The following is a 14,946-nucleotide window of genomic DNA, read 5'->3' as shown; positions in this document are numbered from 1 at the left end:
TTAGAATTGCATGTGTAGGTTGATTGCTTGACTTATGCTAAGTTGCTAAAATCTGCCAAGAACTAAAATTGGGAAAAGGCTAGATTTTTATTTGGTCAAGTAGTCTAATCACCCCTCCTCTAGACATACTTTCGATCCTACAGTGACCCCATTGCAGGCATTTGGCACAAAGAGTGCTCCAATGTTTGGTAAGCTCCGAGATTTCATCCGCACCGTACCCCGCTCTGGATAATTCCATTTGACGAGATTCAGAAAGCACTGGAGGCCAGACATGATGTACCGGGGCATATCGTAGGGCCGAGGAGAGGAAACATTGAGGCGGTGCAGGATAATCAACATTAAAAGGGAATTTAAATTGGCCAATTATAATTGAATGCTCAGCAGAACTTGCCCAAACCTGAATATTAATGCTGCGATCATACTGCAGTTCCAGAGAATCCGGGATTGCACCCCGTGGATCATGCTGGTTATGTCCAGTAATTTGAATATCCGAAGAATACGAAGCTTCAACATTGTTCTTGTTCGAGAAATCCATGGAAGCAATAGGGATTAAACCAAATTTGCTGAGCTCTTTGGACGAGGAATGATCTTGGGCAGCGTTTTGGGCTAGAAGTGATGTATTGACTCGAACAACCACCGGGCTACGAGAAGCGATAATATCAATAACTTCATACGCATGCCAACTAGACTCAAAATGCTTGATCCCATTGAAATGGCCATTGAACAAATGAAAGTGGCAAATAATATCTGGCCAAATGTTGTCCTTGTGCCCATGGATATAATGTCCCACTTTGTTACCAGCCACAGAGAACCGGAAGGAATGATCACTAACCTGAGAAACCTTGAAACCACGTGGGTGACCCCCAATGCAACATTGCAAAGCAATACTAACCGATTCTTCCGACAGAGGAAAAGAGGCCGAAGAGAAGGAAACAACCAAGAAAAATTCCTTGGTAGAATGAGAGGGCGAAAAATGAACTGTTTCACCAAAACGACGACGCACCTCATCGGCCACAGCCAAGCCAGGGTTGAAATCCCAATGGAGAAAACCTTCCATGATGCATAAGCTAGATCCACTTTGGTGGTGGGAGGTGGGTGGAGGAGAGGGGAGGAGAGGAGAGCAACATCGCAAAGCAATACTAACCCCGGGGTGTGTTTATGTATCGTTCATCAATAATCCTAGGTTTGTCCGATTCTGGGCTCTTTCACTCCCGCCCCTAAGTGTTTCACTCGGGTGATATACGCAAAGATGCAAAATTGCGAAAAATTTGAGCATTCCTCATTCAAAATCTCCCATGGCACATGCTTAAGAAGATAGGCCATGGCATTGTTTGGTTGCTCATTTGAGTCGGCCGCTTCGGTCCACCAAGTGTGGGTGGAGTTGAATGTTGCCGATTCCCGGGGTCGAGGTCCTTTTTTCCAAGCCAATATTTTTTTGCGGGAAAGCTAATCTTTGATCATGCACCAAATTCTATGTGTATATTGGCATTGGAATAGGATGTGTCCCGAGGTCTCCATGTGACATTTGCAAAGATGGCAAAAGCTACAATTAGGCTATCCTCTTTTTTGCAATTATCATTTGCCAAGCAAAAAAATTGCATTTTGAAGGTGCCCAAGCTCTCCAAACTGTCAGCTTGATCAAAGATGAAGTCAAACCAAGAAAATGGGCATTGGATGCCGAGACAGTGGAGTAGCAAGCATTGGAGGTGAGCTTCAAATGCGAAGATATAAAACTCTCCAATGTGCTCCATGGAGTCAAGCGCGTGCTTTATAGGTTAGCGTGTGAAGCACGTGCAACTTACTAGTAATATATATGGCATAGAAAACCAGTATGGTTACAATCAAAAGAACATGCTATGGTGGGGAGAGATAAGGGAATGTTTTACATATTTTCTATGAGTATACATAGATACATATATATCAAAAATCCAAAAATATAATGAGAGGCCCTAATAATAGTATAATAATAAATATGAATCTAAATTTTAGTTCACTGCAAGATTTCTTAGAACAAACAAGTTCGATAATTATTATGACGATTCCAGAAATAAATAATATTGAAAAAACTAGTTTGGTGATTGAGACATGATTTAGAGAATTTATAAGCCACGCAAATGGAAGAGTCACTGTGAAATAATGTTTAACGGAAAAATGTGTAAAAGTGCCATGTCAAGTATGTAATATATGAATGACGAGGAAAAATTAAAAACCAGACAAGACTGGTAAGGAAAAACAAACAAAGGCGGGAATTAAGTCAACGATTCCCAAAATAAATATTGTTAAAAACACAACTTCACTGATAGATAATACCCAAAATTAAAGGGTGAGTGTGAGACAATATTTTAATAATAAATTGTAGAAAAGTTATGTTAAGTATGTACTAACATATCTTAATTGTGCAAAAACAATTGTAAAGCAAAGCCAAACAACATCGAGATGACCTGAAAAAACCTATGACATGTCCAATAAAAGAGAGAATGTTTTTGAAACTTTGGATGATATATACTAATAATTTTATTTCCTTACATGAATGGTGAGACGACATAGGTAATTTAAGTAGGATGAATTGCAGTCAAAGCATCTAGAAGCACAACATAGCACTAATCGAAAACTTCATAAATGTCTAAGTAAAGGATGAAAATGGAGTAAGATGGTGCAAAAAAAAGGCACAAGATTTACTTACAAGTTATCATTGCTTATATTCATTCTTAATGATAATATCATAAAGTCGATAAGTTGAAAGATGAGAAAGGACAATATTATCTATGCTACTATATAATATACGAGTAATATGACATATGAGCCGTTCGATCTTTGCAATCGGACGGCCCTAATTAATTGGTTCAAAAATGAGGAAACGTGGCATTTTGTGTGCCATTAGATGTTGCAATCTGAAGGTCAATATTCTAGGGATTCGCTGTGCGGGGCCATTCTCCTGCCATGCCATCTGACCTGACTTTGCTCCAGAACTTTCACGTGAGGAGCTAGCTTGTGAACCGGCCATGTTAGACAAGGTAGTACTCATACTCCAGTACATACTAGAAGTACCTAGACGTGAGCGCTACAATAGTAATTTACTCCTCGCGTGAGTGCCGTTGAATGCATACATGAAAGCATTTTTTTTCCTCAAAAATAACGGTAGAAAAGAGTGCACAAATGGCAATATTATTGGTCAGTTAGAGAAATATTCAAACAATCAGTAGGAAATTTAGATTTAGATTTTATTTTTAATTTTCTTAGCAGGACATTAAGTTGCTAAAAACACACTGTGAGGTCAACGACACACAAATGAAATAGAGTTTATAAGAAAACTCTAACTTAAAGGTCAGGTGAAAAGTATTACATCACAGTAATTTTCCTATATTTAATATTTGGATTTGGAAAACATAAAAATTTCACGAACATGTCAATAACAATTCTTCTGGAAAAAATATATGCTTCGCCTAATGCATTTTTCATATAGAAATTTGTTGTGCTACCGTGATTTGATCTGAAGAGCTAAAAGAATAAGTTTCCACAAGTTCCCACTAGAAAACACAAATGTACTTCAGAAAATTACATGATAATTTTATGATAATATAGGAGATTTAGATTTAGTATTGTGATTAAATGTAATAATCTAACGTGCAAAGCACGTACAAATTACTAGTAAGTAAATAGATGGGAAGATGGAAATTCATAAAAGTGGCCCACCAAACTTTGCGGTCAATTAAATTGAAGAACAGATTATTGTAAGTAAATAGCAGAGAGAGAAATTAATAGCATATAACTAACATTAAGTAAATGAGTTAAATACATCGCAGGTGCCTTAACTTGTTCGCCATGATCACTTTGGTGCCTTGTGACGCCCGGATAATTAAGCTACAGTAGCCCTTCACTAATGTTGCCATGTCACCACAATTAATGTTGTTAATCTCACGATGATTCGATCCCGTTCAAATTCAAAATTTAAAATCGGGTCAATCTATAAAAGTTTTCAAATGACAAAACTAAAATGTTCGAGTTGTTGCAAATAATTGTTTGTTAATATTGGTGGTGGTCCAACTTTTTATAAAGTGGCTTAGTGCCCTAAAAATAAAAGAAAAAAGAGGCACTAATATGAAAAGGGCAAAAGGCTATAACAAAAAAAAGCCCTGACCTGACCCCTCACTTAGCCTCGGCCCAGCTTGATCGCCAGGCCGGCCCACCTATGCCCCCCTTCATCCTCCTGTTCACGTGGCGGTTGCGTGGCGGCCATCGCCCCGTCGCCGGCCACGCGCGGGCCATCACCCGGCCGCCCCCCTCTACAAAACCCCGGAGGCCCCCTTCCGTCGCCGAACCCTAATCCCCTCCCCCTCCCTCACGCGCCCCTCACCCTTCCCCTCCTCAGATCCCCACCTTCCCGAGCTCCGCCATGGATGTGTCGCTGGCGTAGCCGTCGCCGCTGCCCACCCCGCTGCTGGAGACCGCGCCAGGGGCACCGTCTTCGTCACCTACTTCGACTACGTGGGCGAGATCGGGCCGGAAGCCACCGGGACGCCCGCTGCTTCCCCGTCCTCAACCTTCGTCCGTCTCAGGTCGTTGCCGCCTTCTTCGACTCCGGTCATCGTCGTTGCTGCTCATAATCCACTCACCGGCCACCGTGTGCCATCCGGTGAGCACACACACCTCACGAACCCCCTTTCTTCGCGTCGTAGGCCTCGTAGCCGTTGTTGCCGAGCTCGCCGCTGCACGCTGCGTCCGCAACCCGCGTCATCTGCGTGCGTGCTGCTGTTGCTTTGTCGCCGCTTCTGCTTTGCTTGCCAACTGATGCGTTTGCTGCTGCTCTATGCTGCCCAACTGCTTGCTGCTCCTTGGAGCCGCCGTGCCCAGCACAGCACGCCCGCCAGCGCACTGCCGCACCTACCCACACTGGTCGTGCCCTGCGCGCCGCGCTGGCCCCCTACGCGTCGTGCCTTGCCTCGCCACCAACCACGCTCCCGGCGGCCGCGCCCCCTTGCTGCCTCCAACGGTCGCCTCTGGTCGCACCGCTGGCCGCCGAATCCCCACCAACCGCTCGCCGCAGCGCCTCTGCCTGCCGCTGCCGTCTGCCCGCCTCAACCCGCCGCCGGTCGCGCCCCGGCCTTGGCTCGCGACCGCGGCCGCGCCCCCGACTGCCCGCTCGCGCCAGGCTCCCCCACCGCGTTGCTCGCCCCCACGCGCTTTCGCCGGAGCCCCGCCAGCTCACCGACCTCGTCGCGCCGCCCGGCGGGCTCCCCCGTCGCCGGTGGCCTCGCCCCGCGCTCGGGCGCAGCGCCCGCACCCGTTAACACCCGCCCCGCTGGGCTGGCGTGGTGCCACCGCCAGCGGGCCCCACGCCCTGCCCTTTAAAAAAGGTGTTAAAAAAATAAAATATATGTTTTTAAAATATTTATAATAATTAAATTAATTAATTAATTAATTAGTTCAATCTGGTTTAATTAGGCTAATTACCTAGTTTAACTAATTACACTAGGTAGTTAATCAAATAGTCTATGACAGGGGGCCCCACCCCCCGTTGACCAGTCAAGCGTTGACTGGTCAACTAGGACCCCTGGACCCACATGTCATCCCCTGGTACACTTCTGTGTACGCAGAGCTTGGTGCACCTAGCAATTAATTTTTATTTTTATTTTAATTCTAGAATATTGCTTAAATCTTTGAAAAATCATATAAAATAATCTGTAACTTGGATCGAAAAACTTTGGGGCAGTACTCTGCGCCGGCGCACCGGCGGAACGTTTCGCCCGGTCTAACCAGAGCCACTCGATCTGGACATGCGTAACCGTCAGATCTGCCCCACATCTCCTATCGTCATCCTCCCCATGGGAAAAAAGAGGAGACACAAAAAGCAGACGCCACCGCCGCTCGCGGGATCCCGCACTCTGGCATGCGCTTCTCTCGCTTGGACCACCGCTGCCCCTGCTCGTCGCCGGCGCTCGCAGCCTCGCCGCCGCCAGCGAACCAAAACACCACCCGCCTTCATCGCCGACACCGAAGTGAAAAATGCCGGTTTCAGCAAAATCAAAATACGGTGGTAGCAAAATTTTAGGATGGTTCCAGCAAAAACAAAGGGTGGTAGCAAAAACTCTTGATGTTTCCATGAAGACTCTGGTAGTAGCAAAAACTCCGGTGGTAGCAAATGGCATCTCCGGTAGTAGCAAAAATCCGAGACGGTTGTAGAAAAAAAAAACTATCGCCGCCGTTGAGCAACACCGCCGTGGGTGGATGTAGCAAAAAATGTCTTCAGTTCCAGCAAAATCAAAATATGGTTGTAGCAAAAAAGACTGGAAAAAACAGAAGATGTATGTAGCAAAAAATCGACAAACACCGGTAGTAACAAAAAATCAAAACGGTTGTAGCAAAATGGTTCATCGGTTGCAGCAAAAATCACCTAGTAGCAAAAATTTGGGCGGGGGGTGGTAGCAAAAGCATGGGCCAGTTCCAGCAAAAACAAAACATGGTTGTAGCAGAAAAATAAGCAAGTTCCAACAAAAAATGAAGCTGGTTCCAGCACCCGACAAAGCCGGTAGTAGCATCGGATATCGCTGGTTCCAGCACTCGACGCTAGAGAAGTCCGTCGCAGCTCGGCCACCGGAGGTCCAGCACCCCCCGATGCCCGTCGCAGCACGGCGCTCGGGGTCCCGCAGCTAGCGCGGCTTCAGGTGGAAGGAGGGGAGAGGTGGGGAGCGCCCATGGCGAAGGAGGCGGAAGGAGAGGGAGAGGTAGGCAGCGTCAATGGGGAGGGGAGGTGGAAGAAGGAGAGGGAGGCAGGAGCAGCGGCGTGGGCAGGAGGAAGAAAAGGGATAAGGAAGCAGGGCGGTGTGTGGCCAGCAGTCGTGCTGAAGAGATAAGGTAGCAGGGCGGTGTGCGGGGCCCTCGTGGGGATGACGTGTCCCTTCCTGCGTTAGCGTTACGCGCGGTGTGAGCGAGTCGACCGGCCGAATTTTGGGCCGGTGCGCCGGGTACAAGCGTTTCCCAAAACTTTGTACATGAAAGTTGCTCAGAAAGACGAGACGAATCTGAATATGCGGTCTATTCGCCCGCCACACATTCCTATCTTAGCAAACGTCGAACCTTTCCCCTCCGGTTCATCTGTCTAACAGGCGTCCGGAACCGGGAAAACTTTCCCGGATGTTTTCCCCCTTCGCCAGTATCGCCTAGCACTACGTTAGAACACCTCTAGCACCGTTTATTGTCTTGTTATACATATGTTTGCGTGTATTTACTGTTTCTTCCCCCTCTTCTCTTTGGTAGACCCCGAGACCGCTGATGATGCCACTGTGATTGACTACGTCGACGACGACCCTCCTTCTTGTCTGAGCAACCAGGCAAGCCCCCCCTTTGATCACCCCGATATTGCCCATTCTATTCTCTCATGCTTGCATTAGATTTTGCTACTGTAATTTATTGCTCCTATTCTGATGCATAGTCAGCTTTTGTACCTGCTTATTGTTACCTACCAGCTTATCCTAAACTGCTTAGTATAGGTTGGATAGTGATCCATCAGTGACCCCCACTTGTCCTTGTTGCCCCTGCTTCATCATCGATGCCTCGATCGACGTGATCAACGACCAGAGCCCGACACCTCACATCACATCACGCCCCTTTTTGTTGCTTGACTCTGCAGAGTTACCATCGAGTGTCGAGGGTGGAACCTCATACATCACTCCTGACGAGATCTCTGTAGTGTAGCTATTCGGTCGTGGTCAACAAGGGTGGTTCCTCCTTCACCATTCCCGATACGGCTCTGTTGTGCAACACCTCAAGTGTGAACCTCGAGGGTGGTTCCTCTTACGTTCACCTTGATGATTACATCGAGTGGAATCCTCCGAGGGTGATTCCTTGGGTTTTCCCCTTGATGTTTGGACACACGGTTACATTGACTTTACTTGAGACCTTGGTGAAAGTCGGGCGGGCCCGGAGAGCACCCACAAGATAATGACGTGGCACGGACGGGCATTCTGGGCCCTTGCCGTAAGTCCACGAGACGGGGCCACGGGGTCACTTCGATCGTGAGTCTCTACTCGTCTTCGCAAGCTAATAATACACTATGGTTTGGGTATTTGTTCTGAGTTGGCCTCTGGCCTTTACGCACTAACCACCACGCGAGAATAGTTATGGGCCTCGACGTCATAGTATCAGCCGAAGCTTTGTCAGACGTCCAGTTCAGCATCGTGGGCCTGTCAGGCCAGTGCCATCCAGTATGATGTGGTGCTTGTCCCGGCTCGTCGCACAATGACCCGGAGTGCTGCGGGCGATGGGCCCAAGACCCCGGACTGCTTAGGATGTAGACGGGCGGGGACCTCTCTGCTGAGCCTAGGTAGGGTTACGACGTGTTGATCTTCCGAGGCCGGGCATTGACCCCAGAAAGGTCTGTCCGGCTAGAGTGATCGAGCGTGTTGGGTAACGTGGTGCACCCCTGCAGGGAAGATTGTCTATTAATAGCCGTGTCCACGGTAACAGACGTTCAGACTTATATCTTGATCTTATACAACTACAAATGGATACTTGAGATATGTGGCTCCGGGATTGCTTTCTCGCAGGGAGTCAAGGAAGGATCTCTGGGCATTAATGTTACAACATGTTCGATAATTAAACTGCTATTCTTTACTCTCCTACATGCTGCAAGATGCTCGGAGCTGCTTGAAGATGCTAGTATTCGGTAGGCTAGGCCTTCCCCCTCTATTCTGGTTTTCTGCAGTTCAGTCCATAGTTACAAACCTTCCATTTGATAATAATGCATACCTAGTATAGATCTGATGCTTGCGAGTACTTTGGATAAGTACTCACGATTGCTTTGCTACCCCCTCCCACCCCCCTTCTTTCTTCTTTCCGGTTGATGCAACCAGATGGTGGATCCCTAAGCCAGATGCCACTGCTGACGGATACTACTACATGGAGGCCGTCCACGACCAAGAGTAGTTAGGAGGTCCCAGGCAGGAGGCCTTGCCTCTTCGATCGTGTTGCTTTTGTGCTAGCCTTTTTAAGGCATCCTTGTTTAATTTATGTTTGTACTCATATATTGTTGCTTTCGCTGACTCTTGTGTATCGAGCTATGTATTCGAGCCCTCGAGGCCCCTGGCTTGTAATATAAAGCTTGTATTATTTTGATTTGTGTCTAGAGTTGTGTTGTGATATTTTCCCGTGAGTTCCTGATCTTGATCGTACACATTTGCGTGTATAATTAATATACGATTGAATCAGGGGCGTCACATGCATAAAGTTGTAAAATACACAAAACTTGTAACCATGAAATCATGGAAATTTTGGAAAAAAAATCGGCCGCTATTGCTCAACGGATTTTTGGATTTAAAATATTTTAAGATCATAAAAATATATAAAGTTGAACCTCTGAAGCACCCAAACAATAGTTAATTTTTTTATAAAAAAAGTCAGAGGGGGAGTCGATGGGGCGATGTGATATTGTGATGAGTACAGGATGCCTGCCTATCCACTACGCCAACGCACACTACATATTTGAATTGGCATACATAACCTATTTTGCAAACACTTCAGGTTTAAGTCAAAAATTTCAAAAAAAAAATAAACCCTATCAAAAACATAATTTCTCGAGGGCCAGCGGATTTTCTGGTTGCCCAAAAATTTGGCCGAAAAAAAACCCAGGTCACACCTGAGCTCCTTCTTTCGAATTCATGCGACTCAAATTTTCCCTTGTAAATAGAATCGCATCTTGACGTGAACATATGGCTATGCTTGTTGGAGTGGCTAACGTGCACATGTTGTACTCTGTGGTGCTTTGTTTGAATATTTGTAGGCTCGCCCTTTTCTTTACTAGTACAAATGCCCGTGCGTTGCAATGGGCGTAGAATCTTGCAGAACCTGCTCCATTTGTCATTAGCTATAATTTCTTTTTTTTTCTTGAGTTGGAATCGCTGTGATTTTTTAACAATCTCCATTGATTTCAAGCCTACCATCATGACATGGGCAACATTGTTCGCCGAACGACGCACCAAGCAAATCTTGGACTCAAAAAGTCCCGAAGAAGTTCTTTGTCATTACGCACCATTTCTTATACTACAGTTATTATAAATATTGGTATTAATGTTACACTGATTATTGCTTCTCGGTTGAGTTTTGGTCATTAAGAAGCCACCTTTGCATTCTTCGCCTGATTGAAGAATTCATGGAATAGTTTCTAAATCCGTTTTTTTTCTTTTCGGAAAACACAATTTTGTTTAATAAAAATAAACACTTTATTAAAAAATAAAAAGAGTGACTATTTTTTTGGAACATTTCTCAATGCAATTCTTTTAAAATGGAACAACTTTTGGAAATTTTGACCAGTTTTTAAAAAGTGTGAATATATATAAATGTGTACTTATTATAAAGCTATTTTTACTATGTTGAGTTTTTTTAGATATATAAGTTTGTTGTTTGGCTGGGAATCATTATTCTTGTATTTTCCATTATTTAGGCTTGGCCCAAACGAAGCACTTGGCATAGACACTTCACGGACAAAGAGAATACTTTGGTATTAAAAAAAAGGAAGGGTCTATATCACAATCGACTAAAATTGAATTGGCCTTCAATCAAATATGCCAGCCAATAACAATTTGACACCAGCAGGAAAAAAACTTTACTGGAAATAAAGGGACATCCAACCAATTTTTCAGACACTACAAACATGGCACGCATGTATGACCTATGCGCTCTATGATCCATGAGCAAGCAATGAAAGGGGCCAAAAAGCAACAATGCCAGGTCAGTACTCTCACGACCTTCTCTAGTTTATTGACAGTACTGTTTTCTTCACAACACTTTCCGAAGAAAACCTGAAATTCTTATGGCATTATCAAGGATCTGAAGTTGATACTTGAAGAAGAAACTCTTGGACACAAACATACTATAAATTCATCATTAGGCTGCCGTAAAATCAGCATCAACCTGCTGTGCAATGATCAACACATGATGAACTAATCACATATATTTAGGAATAGAGGGAGTACTAAACATTTCATCGCCATGAAGCTTTAAATACAATGGCTTCAGTTGAAATTTACAGTCAACTCACTATGAATAAATAGTAACTTTTAAAGTGTGTCGAGCTTTGATGAATTTTACAGTGTTCATTTTACTAAAATTCCAGTTAGTATAAACCAGATCACAACAAAGATACTGGAACTTCTGTAAAAATAAGGAGAACCAACAAGTAACAATGTGTGCTTTATGATCAGATAAGAACAAGAAAGAAGATGGAGGAAGAAGGGGACATAATAGCTACACAATCGACCCTGCTATACGTACGACACAATGCCTGTCCAACACTGTATGATTAGAGACCGATGTAGATAATTCAGTTTGTGGGCCATAGCATTTAGAGATGATATGCTCTCTGGTCGTACTGGTCGGACGAGAAAACCATCATACGCAGAGCAGTTTTGCTACACAATCAGGAAACTACAGTCACACCAAGAAGACAAACTGCAGGTCAGTACTCTCACAATCTCCATCAAATAGTTCTTCCAGTAAAAAAAAGTTCAGTACCTCAGAGCATCATCAAAAGATGTCTAGAACATAGTTTACAAAAATGTAGCAATGTAAATTCAGGTAACTGTATACTGTAAATCTATACTAGGTCACTGTAAAATACAACAATCACAACCTTTAGGGTACTACTGTAAATTACAGAAGTTATCAGATTGTAAATCTTCAAACAGGGTAGTGTAAATTCAAACATAAGGTCACTATAAATTCAAACAATCAAAAAAAATAGTGCTGTAAATTACAGAAGCTATAGGACAGTAAATCCATTATCAGGTTAGTCATCAATTAACTATAATTTACTACGAAAACAAAAAAAGTAGACTTCTATGAGTACTATAGTACAGTAAAATCCATCATAGCAATTCAACAAATTATAGTAAATACAGGGCAGTTAATTCATTGTCGTGGTATTGTAAATTCATCAATTGAACACAAACTTTTAGGAGGCACTGTAAACTGGACAGTATTTCCTGCTAATCAAAAACAAAAAAAGGCCGCCCGGTACATGTAGCTCCCGCTAATAAAAAACAAAACAAAATAAATGTCGGAAAGACGGACAAAATGAACTTCTTCACTGACTTCACTCAACATACATAGACAAACAAATCGGAAAAATAAATCACTTCACTTGCATGACTTCACCCAACATACATAGACAAACAAGTCAAAAAATATATATAGGGGACAATGTGGTGCTTCACTTGCATGACTTGACCAACATACATGAAAAAACTCTGAACCACAACCCTTAAATATGATTACTCTACTGCATGTTGGGGCTTGACTCCACCCAACATACAGAGACAGAAGGTCAACATGTGCATCATTCAAGGCAGCCAAATATTGCAAAGAACATGGAATTTGTATACACTGAAGATGATCCTTCTCTCGATGTAAGTAAAAAAGCAATTACTTTTTTTACAAGGATACAATTTTGTAAGTAGCAAAACACATACTTTTATATGAGCGAAATAATATTGAAAGTACTTAAAAATATTAAGGGTCATTCTTGAAGGAAAAAATATATTTCTGTGCAAATTTCTTGATGAAAAATTTGTAACACAACACCCTTGCTTTGCTACTGGCCGCCACCTCTGCCAACCCACACATCTTACTCTTGCTAGCAACGTCACTGGACGTGGCGAGGGTGAACTCTCTGTCACATGCTCAAGGGTTATATGATTGGCATTGCTAGTTGAAGGTTATCTAAATGGCTTAAAATCATCATTCTAACCTAAAACAGCAAGATAAACATACCTATATAGACCTTGGAGAGACTACGTATTGTTGCCAATGTTTGATGAAGCTTCAGATTAAATTACTACATATTATGTGCTTGACTTTCTTACAATCAAGCGAAAATGTAGTAATTTAATTTGAAGCTTCATGAAACAGCAGGAGTGCTACAAAGCTGAAGGCCCCCCGCCTGTAGAATCTAATGTACAATAAGCAATGCGTTTTTTTGACCTACTCCTGTACAGAAGATCGTTCCCCAGACTGGTACTGTCCTACCATAGTCAAGAAGCTAGACTATTTCGCTCTGAAGGACCAAGGTGATTCGATGTGCGATCGTCATGCCAATCGCCCCTGAGTAATGTTGTTGTGGTGTGTTCGGTATTAGGTTATCTGTTGCAATGTCCACCGAAGCAGTGGCAGAACCAGTAACTTGGTCCGTCTGAGAATCACCCTACTGAGACAGACGGGCTGACACTGGCCCACACACCAGTTCTCTCCACTCTCTACCACTTCAAGGGCAATTTCGAATTTATCAGCAATTTCAGAAGCACCAAAACTACCAGAATATGAACTCTATGGTACGAGTAAAGCAGAGTTGGCGAGTCATGTTTTAGCCCCTTTCTCCGAACTTCAACTCCTAACTGACAGTGACACGATGCTTGAAATGTAGAATAACAATTTTCTGTCATTTTCAGATAAGTTAAGAAGATTGGAGGACCTCTATATTTGAGAAAGGGACTGTCTATTTAACATTTGACTGATTTTCAATTGGATATCATTCAAATTTCCTCACCAATGTCCTGTTGACACCTGTATGTCCAATTACCACCTATCTTTGTATGTTTGTATTTTCAAAAGACGGGTCGGGCTAAAATTGTGACCCGGTTCTCAACTAACCGAAACAGAACAGAAACAGAAACTCAACTACGTGGCTAACAAGGACTCCCCAGCACGGCACGTACCCCGGATCACAGAACACCTGACAACTAAAAGAAGAAGAAAAGGCAGCAAACAGCTGCCTTGAACTAAAACTGGGGGAATTACAATGCAAAACTGGAGGGCAAATAGGGGAGATTACAGTATAAGTATCACTCAAATTACAGTGTAAAAAACTAGTCAAAAATTACAATTAAACTCTTGGGTATATACAGGGGAAATTACAGAGCAAACAGGGCGGGTTACAATGCAAGTAAAACTGATGCAAATAGGGCACATTACAGTGTAAACTAATGCAAATTACACTAAAAACAGAAGAAATTACAGTGCAAACCTGACACAAATTACAAAGTAGTCAAGGCATACAATCAAGAAAGCACAGGAATTGCAGTGAAAATGGGAGATTACAGTGCAAAAAGCACATGAATTACAGAGCAATTATACAGTTTACTTTAGGGAAATTACACTGGCATATTACAGTGAAAATACCATGTATATTACATTGTACATTGAGGGAAATTACAGTGTAAATACTATAGGGAAATCACAGAGAAATCTGAGGGAAATCACAGTGTAAATACCATGCATGTTACAGTGTGCATTCAGGGAAATTACAGTGTAAATACTATATGGAAATTACAGTGTACATAGAGGGAAATTACAGTGTAATCACCATGGATATTACAGTGCACATTGAGGGAAATTATAGCATAATTACCATGGATTACAGAGTACATTGAGGGAAATTACAGTGTAATTACCATGGATATTACAGAGTACATTGAGGGAAATTACAGTGTACTTACTTACAGAATACTTTCGGTGAAATTACAATGAAAAGTACAGTATGACTACACTATAATTGGCATGGTTATTGCAGAGTACAGTGCAGAACTGAGGAAAATTACAGAGTAAAGCTACTACAGTCAAAAGGCGCATGAATTACAAAACAAACCTAGGTCTAAACAATTATAACCCCAAATTAGCACTGCTACCTAAAACCTGACCCTACCAGATGGTTGCTGCAACTGCAGGGGATGTGCAAGAAGACTCAACACAGAGACACGCCTATCTCGTGAAAAAACACAAACTCTAACCCTACCAGAGGACCAACACATCAATCAAAAAAATCATAAACCAGTAACCAAACAGCTGTTACAACAAGAGGATCAAAACGAGAACACCCAAAACCTAACAGCACGAGCACACGGGATCCACAAATACTAACAGCTTAAGTGAGCACATGGGATCAACATGAAACTACACGAG

The sequence above is a fragment of the Triticum dicoccoides genome, chromosome 3B, assembly GCF_002162155.2.
Source record: "Triticum dicoccoides isolate Atlit2015 ecotype Zavitan chromosome 3B, WEW_v2.0, whole genome shotgun sequence".
In the NCBI taxonomy this organism is placed as follows: Eukaryota; Viridiplantae; Streptophyta; class Magnoliopsida; order Poales; family Poaceae; genus Triticum; species Triticum dicoccoides.
Note: the sequence above shows the minus strand (reverse complement) of the source record.